The sequence below is a fragment of the Fundulus heteroclitus genome, unplaced genomic scaffold (assembly GCF_011125445.2).
Source record: "Fundulus heteroclitus isolate FHET01 unplaced genomic scaffold, MU-UCD_Fhet_4.1 scaffold_88, whole genome shotgun sequence".
NCBI lineage: Eukaryota > Metazoa > Chordata > Actinopteri > Cyprinodontiformes > Fundulidae > Fundulus > Fundulus heteroclitus.
The window spans coordinates 955245-967452 of record NW_023397340.1 but is presented as its reverse complement, the minus strand read 5'-3'; positions in this window follow the sequence as shown (position 1 = coordinate 967452).

The following is a 12208-nucleotide window of genomic DNA, read 5'->3' as shown; positions in this document are numbered from 1 at the left end:
TTAATTCATAGAAATTAAATATGGAGACGGAGATTGGTATTACATTACCAATCAAGATGTTTTCCCTGCGCGGTCGAGAAGTCTGTCTAACTTTAAAAAGTCTGAACACATCTTTTTAAGGGTGAGACCATCCCATGTTTTTTAGGAGGATGGGAAAATCTGTTTTGAACAAATGAACTCTCTTTCTGACTCACCCCCTCAGCAATAAAACTCATTGTTTATCTCACGCTGGAGCAGGGAGAGACAGACACCACTCTGCTTGACTAAGATATTTTCTTAACAGATGGTATTAAAAACGTGATCAGGTTGAAATTGTGATTATTTTTCTATAAATAATTAAAATGAAGACCCAATTTTAACATTAATAACAGTAAGGTTAAGCTACTTTATTGCACCTCCTGACCTTCACAGCATTGATCTTTAAGAAAAGAAAAAAATACATATTTTTATGTCTGTCCACCTTTTGTCACGATTTGTCTACGGATGAACTCCGAACCACACACACGGGACTAAAATTGAGAGTCTTTATTGCAAGGTTGATGATGGAGGTTTGATGAGGCCAGAGGAGCAGGTAACACAGAACCGGAGTGAAGGTGATGGCAGGAGCTGACGGCCCGGAGTAAAAAAGAGTCACGATTTTCCAGGCAGCCGGGAATGCTCATTACTGCTCGGCTAGCAGGCCCCGTAGTCACAACAGGTTAGCAGTTCGTTGCAGACACCAGGGCACAGAGCTGAGCTTCTCCAGGGCGGCTAGTCAGGTTAGCAGAACTTAGGAGACACCAGGGCACAGAGCAGAGCTTCTCCAGGGTGGCTAGTCAGGTTAGCATAACTTAAACAAGAAAACAAATCTTACCGAGGCAAAAACGGGGACTGGCATGGAGAGGTGTGGAATGATGACGGACCGGCAAGGAGTGACAGCAGAGTGAGGCTTAAGTAGGGAGGCTGGCAGGTGAAGTGAGTCTGGCTAATTAGTGGCTGGCAGGTGTGACTAACTGCAGAGGAGGTGAAGTGAAGATGACAGAAAATAACTAATGACAATGAAAACTAACAATAAATAAAGTCAAACCAAACCCACATGAGATGAAAAATAAAAATAACAGAAAAATAAAGTCGAACCAAAACTCAACCATGACACCTAATCTATAAATGTGATTAATATAAAGTGGTTATATAAATATAAAGTGATTAATCTATAAATTATGTGCAGTTAGGTCAGCCTGTTTTTCAGTGAAATGGTAAAAATACTAGAGAAGGGAAGCCATTTGTTACATTTGCTATACATTTTACCTTTTCTTTCTTGAGAACTGTAATAATCTGCATGTTAAGCAGGTATAGTTTTATGCTGTGAAAAGGTGACAAAAAACAATTATGGTAACATTTGGCATTTTTTATGCCGCTGTCTGCATGTTTAAGGGAACATGACTACATGTGACCTTACCTAGATCAGTTGGAGTCATGTTCACATGCTGCTTCATTTAATTTTTTTCACCACCTGTGAAAATACATTAAATAATCAGTAAATTAATTTCCATTCCAACTATTTTTAATTGTAACTTTATAGGCATTGTCTATTTGTATGAAATCTTAATAGAAGTTATTTCTTTCTTATAAACCATGTTAGTAACTGTTAATAATTTGTTGAATATATTACACCTTCATTCTGTTCCAAAGATTAAACATTTGTATAAAATAAATGTCTGTTTTTTCATATACTATTATTACTATTGTTTTCTTTCCCTCTTTCTCCTCTCAATTATTTGTGTCCTGAAACTCACTTAGATAGGAAAAACATTTGTAGATTTGATTTATTTATTAATTTTATATGCTGCTGTCGTCCTAGGGAGACATTTACAATTTACTCCAGCAAGTATTGAGTTAATAAAGCAACACACGTCAGTCAGATAAACAGAAAACAAATAAATCATAAACAGCGGTACTATGCACACCCCTTGGCCGACAGAAGTGTACTAAAGACGGACTAACATCAGCCCTGGCTGCCTCGGAGGTGTGCGGGTCACTCCGTTCCGCTCAACGTCTGACTTTTTTTTTTAATATTACGCACCTGTTTATTATCTCTGTAAACAGGCCATATAGGGAAGCTAAAAAGTATAATGTTCTTGCCTCAAATAATTGGAAAAGGTACTTTTGAAGAACAACAGCAGCAGCAGAAAAGGGAATTTATAACTTACCCTGTGAGCTCTGTTTGCGCTGTCTCGAATCAAGCTGCGGCCGCGGTGCATTCTGGGCAGCCCGCCACTTCAAAATAAAGCGCTACTGTAAATCATATGTTATTGCCAAAAAAAAAACTAAAAAAGTATTTTTAATATATTGCTACTGATAAATCAGTAACATTACTATGAAGTTGTGTCATTTACCGAGACCCCCCACAGCATTCTTATTAAATTATTTATATATTCCTGCTTATTGACAAAGATCTCTTGGGAAACCTGTTTTTTTTTTAGTTTCCATTGTTATAAGTATGCTTATTTTATACAGTGGCTTGGTTGCCACATGGAAAGAAAAGAGATTATTCAACAACAGCAAGCCATGAAGTCGACACATGAAGGCAGTTTCACCACGAGTCCCATCTCATGGATCTCAGCTTCCTGACTGAGGGGAGAGGCTGGAACAGTCTCTGTGCAGGATGGCTGGCGTCCTTAATGAAGTCCTTCATTTGTGTAAGAAGATGTGGTCAGATCTACCGTTTGCTCTCAACATTTTCTCAAGAAAGCAGTTATTAATTTCAATGGCCATGCCTAATTTCGTATTTTTCTTTTATCACGCAAGTTGTTTTAGCTGCTATTGTAAAATGTGTGTGTTATATTGTTTTGTACTTTATTCCTAAATAAATATTACAATTTATTTTGTCTCATTTAAAGAACTTTACTTTAGATGACAATGTCAAGTGAGACACCAAAAAAGGCATTTCATTTATTAGAATGTTCAACTGTTTTCATAAAGTTCATTTTTCCTAATCAGAAGTGTTTATTCTTCTTCGAGAGTATAATGTTTATAACATTTTCAAACAGTTACTTGGTTATAGTTGATCTTAGAAGTCATAGTTCATTACTCCTCTGAATTAATTAGAATAGAAAACCGTTATTGCTCTACAATAGGGAGTTGTAGAGCAACTCCCTATTGTTGCATTGTTTGGTGCAGACACCCCCAAATCTCAGGGAGATTTGGGGGTGTCTGCACCAAACAATAAGGCAATGAAAGTATATAGGTTTATATAACGCAGAAAACATACCCAAACTAAAATCAATAACAAAAAAACTGCAAAAAATAAAATAAATCACACTGGTCAGCCTATAAAGTATAACACAACTGTAAGGAACGATCTTCTAAAACATTCCTTTGTCCACCTAAACTAAACCTTTACAGACCTCTCAACTTTGATCAAAAGTTAAGAGTGAGATTATGCTAATTTGGGGGGCGGGGTTTGTTTGGGGCGGGGCTAACTGGACCCCGGAAGAGCCGGTGGAGTCAACTCCATCTCATTTTTTGCACTCTCACAAACTCCCACAGATGCACGGTTCCAGGTATTAAGTGTTCACTTATATACAGAAAGCCTGTAATTTATTTATTTATTTATTTATGTTCTTTCACTTTCTTTTTTCAGGTTTCACTTTACACATGTCAGCTTAAATAATACATATGATTTAGCAATGGCATCTAGGTGTTATTCGATTGTATCTGTTGCTTTATGTCTGTTGGTTGTGCTGTTCTTTTTGCATCTCTCTTTCCAGGTGATGGAGCAGACGGAGAACGTTTTATCACTCCCTCCCTTTTATCTCTTCTTTCTTTCACCTCTTCTCTTTCTTTCTTTCTTTTTTTCTCTCTCTTCTTGTTCTTTCTTTACTCTCCCATTGTAGTGTCCATATAATTTGAAATTCTCCCTGCAGGAATCACAATAAAGCTATTTACATGTATAAATCAAGCGGAGCACTATGGCGAAAGCTGTTCGCTCCACTTGTAAAAGCAAAATCTGTCGAGCTCTATCTGGCATTGAGAAATCAATTCCTATTGCCACATTGCTAGACAGGACACTGGGGGAAATAAATAAATAAAAAAATAAAACTCCATCTCATTTTTATCCCACCAGACATTGAAGAAGACATGTATTACTTTTGTTAAAAAGAGAAAGAGACTTATTAATACTTTATTGTTCAGTTAGTGGATTAAAACATAAAAAACACACAATTGTTCAAATAATACTGAATAAAATAAGGTAGTTTTAAGTTATTGACTGAATTATTACACTGTTAAACATTCATCTATGGATTTTTTATCATTGTAGATCTATAACCTGATTGGTGAATCAGGCTGAGTTTCATCAAGCCTTTATGGTCAACACTTTCCCCTCAGCAGCAACACTGAAGCACACAGAGGTTCACGCTGCGTCTTTACGCACGATCCAGCTGGTGATGTCTCCCTCTTTTCAGCTCAATACACTTCTAGACTGTTACAGTTTATAACATTATCATCACCTTTCACAGCGACAGGTTAGGGTTAGGCGATGGCCTATGTCTATGTGTGTGCGAGACTTCCGGCGGGTCACTTCTTGTCTATGGCGAGCTTGCTGAAAAGCGACTCATGCAGCTACTTCGTCTCAAATTACTCGTAAATATGACTTCGAAGAAGACTGGAATCATTTGTACGGTTAGAGGTTGTCATAATAGCTGGTGTAAAACAAAGGTTTACGTGGAGTGTTTTGATCATCAACCGTGCGGATGCGAGGCGCCCTACTTCCTTCAGCTGAAGAACGAGAAATCCTTTGGCCTGCGGTCTGAAACCACCGAAGTGACTGTATTCTTTTAATTTTGTGAACAAAAGACCGACAGAAGAACAACGATGCCAGAAAAGTGGCTGGGTTACGAAGTTGCATTAAAAACTCCAAGGTGATAAAGAGGAGATCAGACAGGTAAGCTAAAGGATGTTTACATCAGCCAGCTTTGACTCTTAACTCCTTAGTTTATATCTATATTGATGAAACATACTCTCACGTGAAGACAGCCTCTTTTTGCTTTGTTCTCTCTGTAAATTATAATCTGGATATTTTACAACCCTGCAAATAGGTATGGAATTCTGTTTGTAAAGTTAGACAATGAAAGATTTACAGCAAAATATATTTAGCCTGTCATAAGAGATAAAAGGCAGGGTTCATTTTTCATTTTTGTTATTCATAAATCTTTAAATTAGTCACAGTTCCAAATGAAATACTTAAATAACAAGCTTAATATTTAGCTCCAAAGTAAATGTTTAGTTTATAAACTAAACTTTTACTTTGGAGCTAAATATTTAATTTGAAAACTAAATGCTTGGTTTGCAGTGTAATACTTAGTTTACAAACTAAACATTTAGCTGTGTAATTAAATATTGAGTTTGGTATTGTGACATTTACACATGTATAACATGGTGGAAATCTGACTTGAACCCAAAATATTGCTGTTATATCTTGACTGTGTAACCTTACAGATGGCATCCCAGATACTAACTCAGGGTGTTTCTAAAAACTGGACGTAATGTGTGATATAAATACTTGAATGAGTAATGATACAAGTGCTGCTCTATTACCTTGGTGTTAACATAGTTTTAAGTAGTATTGATATGTGTAATGCTGTCTACTAAACTGATTGTGGTCTTGTGTTTGACAGATGACAGCCACTGTGATGCAGAGGTTGACCGGACCGCTCCATAGTCAGAGTCACATATGAAGAAAGATGCTGACACTACAGGCACTGATGATCACACCTAGGAGAAACGAAGAAGAAGAATGTATGTGGCTGGCTTCCTGGAGTATCTTGGTCCTGGCGATGAAGTGACAGCATACAGAGGCTTTACCATCGGAGATCTGCTGTTTGAGAGGAGATTTAACCTTGTTCTACCAGCATTCACCCATAAAAGGAGGACGGTTGTTTAATGAGGGTGTAACTGCCACGAGGATTGCAGATGTCCACATACATGTGGAAAGATTATCAGGAGGTTCAAAGTTTTCACAATCATCTCCCAGACTAACTATCAACTTGGTATATAAAATGGACAAAATCTTTAGAATCTGTGCAGCCCCTGTAAACATGCAGGGGGAATCATCCACGAGGATGCTGATTGAGCAGAGAAGTTTACATGTTAAAAAGATCCTGATTAGTTATATTCTATTGTAAATCAGTGGAATTAAAATACACTAGAATGTGTTTTGGATATGTGCTTTTAGATATTTCTTTGTTTAGCACCTTGAGGTTTTACATTTTGGAATTCATTTTTCATTTTTAATAACTTTTCAAGTATTGTATATCCTTATTTTCAGACTAATCGGATGTTTACATATACAAAAATTGTGTCCAAATAAAATGTGTACTATTAAATTTCACTATCAATTTGACTTGGTAATTTAATTTGTATTTATTAACACTTTGATCAAGTGAATGTTGTCCTAAGCACATGTAACAACCTAAAGTGTATCTTATGTACATAAAGTGGCAAGAAGATATATTTCATTTATTAAATTTATTAATTTATGCAATTTCTTTACATTAAATGTAATTACATTTCACTTTTAAAATGGTAAAACATTGTTAAGTTTAAACATTTTACTTATAGCATATTTGTAGGCCATCTAATTCTTTGCAGGAAACCTCCATCATTCAGCCTGTTGGGGATGGCGCTGCTCATCTGTTCAGGACAATCCAGTCAGACCACGGCAAACTGCACCTTTTAACAAAATTAAAGTAATTATTTATAGTACAGTCCTTGGTGTCATATTTATATAAAAATATGAAATTAACAAATATCAGGAAGGTAAGTAGAAAATATGGATAGAAAGTATGGATAGTGATAACTATAAACTATCCATATTTTTCTACTTACTTTCAATTCAATTTCAATTCAATTTTATTTATATAGCGCCAAATCATGAAACATGTCATCTCAAGGCACTTTACAAAGTCAAGTTCAATCATATTATACAGATTGGGTCAGATTATACAGATTGGTCAAAAATGTCCTATATAAGGAAACCAGTTGATTGCATCAAAGTCCCGACAAGCAGCAGTCACTCCTGGGGAACCGTAGAGCCACAGGGAGAGTCGTCTGCATTGTACATGGCTTTGCTGCAATCCCTCATACTGAGCAAGCATGAAGCGACAGTGGGAAGAAAAACCACCCATTAACGGGAAGGAAAAACCTCCGGCAGAACCGGGCTCAGTATGAACGGTCATCTGCCTCGACCGACTGGGGTTACAGAAGACAGAACAGAGACACAACAAGACAGACAAACAAGCACAGAAGCACACATTGATCTAGTAATCTGTTCTACATTAGATGGTAGTAGCGGGTGAGCCGTCTTCTCTGGATGATGTCACAGTTAACAGAACGCCAGACCAGGTGTACCTACTATGAAGAAAAAGAGAGAGAGCAAAAAGTTAAAAGCTGAAATGACGACAGTCATTTCAATGTAATACAATGCAAAACTGGAGAACAGTAGACTGAAGAACAGTAGAAATCAGTAGAGTGAGAAAATTAGACCCTGATGTCCTCCAGCCTAGGCCTATCACAGCACAACTATAGAGATAGCTCAGGGTATGAGCCACTCTAACTATAAGCTTTGTCAAAAAGGAAAGTTTTAACATTAGTCTTAAAAATAGATAGGGTGTCTGCCTCACGGACCAAAACTGGGAGTTGGTTCCACAGGAGAGGAGCCTGATAGCTAAAGGATCTGCCTCCCATTCTACTTTTAGAGACTCTAGGAACCAGCAGCAGACCTGCAGTCTGAGAGCGAAGTGCTCTGTTAGGAACATACGGGGTAATCAGAGCTCTGATATATGGTGGAGCTTGATTATTAAGGGCTTTATACGTTAGAAGGAGAATTTTAAATTCTATTCTTGATTTAACAGGAAGCCAATGAAGGGAAGCTAAAATTGGAGAAATATGATCCCTCTTGTTGATTTTCATCAGAACTCTTGCCGCAGCATTTTGAATCAGCTGAAGACTTCGAACTGCATTTTGTGGACTTCCTGATAGTAAAGAATTACAATAGTCCAGCCTTGAAGTAACAAATGCATGGACTAGTTTTTCAGCATCACTCCTGGACAGAATGTTTCTAATTTTGGCGATATTCCGGAGGTGAAAAAAGGAAACTCTGGAAACCTGTTTAATATGGGATTTAAATGACATGTCTTGGTCGAAAACAACACCAAGATTTTTAACTTTATTACCAGAGGCCAAGTTAATGCCATCCAGATTAAGGGATTGATTAAGAACTTTATTTTTTGAAGACTCTGGCCCAAAGATTACAACTTCTGTCTTGTCAGAATTTAAATGCAGGAAATTTAAAGTCATCCAGCTTTTGATGTCATCAAGACATGACTGCAGTCGAAGTAACTGATTGGATTCATCAGGATTTATGGATAAATATAGCTGAGTGTCATCAGCATAACAGTGGAAATTAATCCCATGCTGTCTGATAATTTTGCCAATCGGAAGCATATATATAGTAAATAGAATTGGTCCAAGGACTGAACCCTGTGGTACTCCACAAGTGACCCTAGAGTTTGAGGAAGATTTATTATTAACATGAACAAACTGGAATCTGTCCGACAGATAAGATTTAAACCAGCCTAATGCTTTTCCCTTAATCCCTACAGTATGCTCAAGTCTTTGTAGGAGAATATTGTGATCAACTGTATCAAATGCAGCACTGAGATCTAACAGGACAAGTATAGACACAAGTCCATTATCTGAGGCCATGAGAATATCATTAGTGACCTTCACCAGAGCTGTTTCAGTGCTATGATGAGCTCTGAAGCCTGACTGAAACTCCTCAAGTAGGTCATTACTTTGTAAATGTTCACATAGTTGATTAGCAACTACTTTCTCAAGAATTTTAGATAAGAAAAGAAGATTAGATATAGGTCTGTAATTTACTAACTCATCTTGATCAAGAGATGGTTTCTTAAGTAAAGGTTTAATAACAGCTACTTTAAAAGCCTGTGGTACATATCCATTTACCAAGGATACATTAATCATGTCTAAAATAGGACCACTGATCAGAGGGAATACCTCCTTAAACAACTTGGTTGGGATTGGGTCTAACATACAGGTAGAAGGTTTAGATGAAGCTAAAATTTTAGATAGCTCAGAAAGCTCTACTGCTTTTAAACAGTTCAGACACTGCGCAGGTTCTAAGGATTCCTCCAATGCTGCCTCACTTACTGAGGATGAGGTAATCATGTTTGGGAGGATGCCAATTATTTTATTTTTAATGGAATCAATTTTATTTATGAAGAATCCCATAAAATCATTACTGCTAAGAGCTAAGGGAATGGATGGATCAACAGAGCTGTGGCTCTGAGTAAGTTTGGCAACTGTACTGAAGAGAAATCTAGGATTATTCTTATTCTCCTCAATTAATGATGAAAAATATGCTGCTCTAGCTCTGCGAAGGGTCTTGTTATACAACAATAGACTGTTCTTCCAGATTAGGTAGGATTCCTCTTGGTGTGTAGAGCGCCATTTTCTCTCCAATTTCCTAACATTGTGCTTCAAGGAACGCAGCTCTGAATTAAACCAAGGAGCCAGCTTCCTGTGAATAATCACCTTCTTTTTCAAGGGAGCTACATTGTCTAATGCAGAACGCAATGAGGAAGTCATACCGTTTACAAAGACATCTATTTGTGAATTGGAAGAAACAACATTGCTGCTATCTGCAGGGCATTTCTGCAATACGGAGGATATTAAAAAGGGGACAGACTCTTTAAGTTTTGATACAGCATTATCCGATAAAGATCTACTATAATGGAACCCTCTTTTGAGGGTGGAGAACTCAGTTAGATTAAACTCAAATGTTATTAAAAAATGATCAGATAGGACAGGGTTGTGAGGAAATACTGTTAATTCTTCACAATCAGTGCCATATGTCAGAACAAGGTCTAAAGTATGGAGCCGAGAGTGCGTCGGTTCATGCACATTTTGAGCAAAACCAATTGAATCTAGGATAGTTTTAAAGGCTACACTAAGGTTATCACATTCTGTGTCAACATGGATGTTAAAATCACCCACTATAATAGCCTTATCAGTATTTAACACCAAATCAGATAAGAAATCTGACAACTCATCCAAAAACTGAGTGTAAGGGCCTGGTGGACGATACAAAACAACAAACAGAAGAGGTTTTATTGCTTTGCAGCTTGGATGAGGGAAACTGAGGGTTAAATGTTCAAAAGAACTGTAGTTATTAATTGGCCTGGGACTAATTAATAAATCAGACTGAAAGATAGTTGCCACTCCTCCTCCTCTTCCCACAGATCTGGGAATGTGGAAATTTGAATAATTGGAGGGAGTTGACTCATTTATACTAACGTAGTCCTCTTGTAGCCAGGTTTCTGTGAGACAAAACAAATCAATCTGTTTATCAGAAATCAATTCGTTAACTAACAAAGTCTTTGGAGGGAGAGACCTTATATTTAATAGACCACATTTAATTGTTTTATTAAATGTGCTTTCCTAATATACATCCAAATTGCAATTAAAGATTAGACTGTTATGGATTAGAATGGTGTGCTTACCTTTACAGACAGGAAGAGGTGGTGTGCCAACAGAATATTACCTTAAGCAGCATCAATGAACCAGAAATCAGGCTTTCACTTATCTGGAAAAGATGCACAATCTGTTGATTAGAAAATAAAAACGTTATACATACACCATATTTTATTTCACAAATGCTTTAAAGCCAATGTTTTCATTAGCTCTTTAACACTGATACCCTAACATATAAACTAGAAATAAAGTTACAGCTTCATTCTAAAGCTAACTTTCATTTTAACGTGACAAGCTTTCATCAAGAGCTTTAAGACCACACATCAGATTGGTACAATCTCAAACTTCAAGTCAGTCGTTTGAACGTTTTAATATCCAATTATAACATCAGTTAAATCCCAAACATTTAGCACTACTATCTTTGTAGCATTAACTGACCAGCAATCTAATTACGAGGCAACAGCTGGTATGTTTTTGACTCAGACCATTCATTAACCTACCGTCCATAAGTCCCCGCCGCATGACAGCAGGACTTCCCCAGGAGCCGCAGCACCAGAGCACTCCGGTAGTGCTGGTTGATGTAGTCAGGATCCAGCAGAGTGAACCATCAGCCTCCATGAATACCAGGTTATCCATGTTGCTATTAATTAACTCCGTACCAACTTTTCCTCTGCGGAGGTTCGGCTCGGTACATTGGCATCGCAGAGCCGTCCGCACCAAGTGACGACACAAAATGGTTAAACATTTCCTCGTTCGCTATACGAGGCCACTTCTTCATGTCCTTCTATCAGTCATGAATAGTTTGAGGCTGTGGCACTGACCTGTCACTTCGATTGCTCTGCAGTTATTGACAATGTTGCGACAGTTAATGTTTACCTAGGGAAGCGCTGAAACGGAAGTTTCCTGGCCGTTGTGTTACGTGACCAAATGAGCTTATATCATTGACTAGAAGCTGCTCGACTCTATCGAGTGTAGATTGCTTTGCCGTGAGTTCACCAAAAGTCAACACATTTGCAGCTGAATTTTTTGCATCTGAATTTTTGCAGCTGAATTTTTGCAGCTGAATATTTGTAGCTGAATTTTTTTGATGGCGAATTTTTACCAGATTAAAATTCAGTGTAAGGAATTCTGAGGTAAGATCACTTTCAAAATAGACTTGTACATAAAAGGACACATGTGTGAATATTAGTCAGAAGTTGTGCATAACAAACATTTGTAAACTCAAAATAATTATAATCTCATGCAAAAGATACAACATACAGTTTAAATAGTTACAACTTCAATAACTAATAAATACAAATTTCAAGTTTAAATTTGTGCTTTACTCTTCATGAACACAAACAGCAGCGGCTGCTTGAGAATACGGATTTTTTCTTTGAGAATACAAATTCACAACAGTGGTCTGACGTCACGGTTTTGAAGGCTGGTTAATCGAGCACAGAGTGCGAGGATAGGAGCCGCGCACATAGACATAATATAAGAGTAGACGCGTCATTTGGCGGGTTCTGCCTATGCGATGCGTCAGAGCGTCCGCCATCTTAAATGTGGCAAATCTGCAGTTACTCAGTCACTTAAACAGTATCAGAGGGACTTTAATCTCTGAATATACTTTGTATTCGTAGTATTTTTGTTTTTGTAATATTACAAGTTTATTTTCGTATCCCTTTAGCTTCAT